Source organism: Chinchilla lanigera, unplaced genomic scaffold, assembly GCF_000276665.1.
Source record: "Chinchilla lanigera isolate Chin_1 unplaced genomic scaffold, ChiLan1.0 scaffold00013, whole genome shotgun sequence".
Lineage (NCBI taxonomy): Eukaryota > Metazoa > Chordata > Mammalia > Rodentia > Chinchillidae > Chinchilla > Chinchilla lanigera.
Window position 1 is genome coordinate 21304994 of NW_004955414.1, and position 1501 is coordinate 21306494.

General features: G+C 46.0%; 1 pseudogene; it reads left to right on the forward strand.

The window, feature by feature from the left end:
• LOC102004058 lies at nucleotides 1–929 on the forward strand (annotated as a pseudogene).
• The last annotated feature ends 572 nt before the right edge of the window (nucleotides 930–1501 follow it).

The window sequence follows — 1501 nt, forward strand, 5'->3', positions numbered from 1 at the left end:
ATGGTCAACAGCAGTCAATTCACTCCAAAGTATTTCCTGCTGACTGGTCTCCCCGGCCTGGAAGCACGCTACCCTGGTTTATCTTGCCTTTCTGCTCCACATATCTTGTAGCCATCATGGACAACAGCCTGATCCTGGCCATGATCAAGAAAAACAGCTCTCTGCACCAGCCCATGTACCTATTCCTAGCTATGCTGGCCTTTGCAGAGCTCAGTGTCTCTGCCTCCACACTGCCCACTGTGCTGGCCATCTTTCTTTTTGGTGCCACTGAGATCTACTTTGAAGCCTGCCTTCTGCAGATGTTCTCCACACATTTGTTTTCCATCACAGAGTCAGGAGTTCTTCTGGCCATGCCTATGGACAGCTTCATGGCCATCTACAATCTACACTGCCATCCTGACCTTGCCCCATATTGCTGGTACTGCTGCTGCTCTTGGACTGAAGAGTGTGATGCTTATGTTCCCACTGCCCTTTCTCCTGACGCGCCTGCCCTTTTGCGGCCACAACGCTTTCTCCCACTCCTATTGTCTGCACTCAGATCTAATCCAGCTGCCCTGTGGGGACACTCACCTCAACAGCATCCTCAGGCTCTGCATCATGACTTCTACTTTTGGGCTTAACTCACTGCTTATCATCGTCTCCTATGCACTATCCTCCACACGGTGCTAAGCATCCCCTCTGGGGAGGGGCAAAGCAAGGCCCTCAACACGTGCCTGTCACATATCTGTGCAGTCCCTGTCTACCACGTGCCCATGATCAGCGTGGCTCTCATGCACCGCTTCACAAAGCACGCTGCGCCTCCACTCCACCTACTCCTGGCCAATGTCTACCTTCTGGTGCCGCCTGTGCTCAGTACCATCCTCTACAGTGTTAAGACCAAGCAGATTCGCCAGGGGTGGGTCCAATTCCTTCTTCAGAGAAAATATTGAGAGTGTTAGGGTTAAGGAGATACTGTCCTTCAAGTCCACAGCATTACCAGCCAGTCCAGGGAGGGAGGGAGAGCTCCTCACCCTATCAGAGTGAGAAAGCTTGAAAAGGTTGCATGTGGATGGACATACGAGGAACAGATGTGTTCATACAGTATGGATCACAATCTGGGCTGGTATAAATAGTATTTTCTGTACATACCACCCCTTAGCTCAGAAGTGCCAATTTTTGGCAGTGTCATACCATTGTACTGTGAAGCTTTTCATGACCATAGAGATGTGAATTAGAATTTCGCTTTAATGCACAAAATAGAGTTAAGGAAAGCTAGCAGACCACTGACAGGTAGATAATTAAGTGAACTAGGTTTTAACTACACTGTATAATATTCTGAAGTAGTCAAAAATTGATTCATTTTATTTACGTTTAAAAGACACACACTGACAAGTTTTGAAGGCTTAAGCAAGAAATAGAAATTTTTAATTATATATACATATATAGATTATATATGTTCCTATGGTAGCACTTCAGTAAAACCATTTAAGCAAGTAAAAATCAATGTATGTATATAAAAACA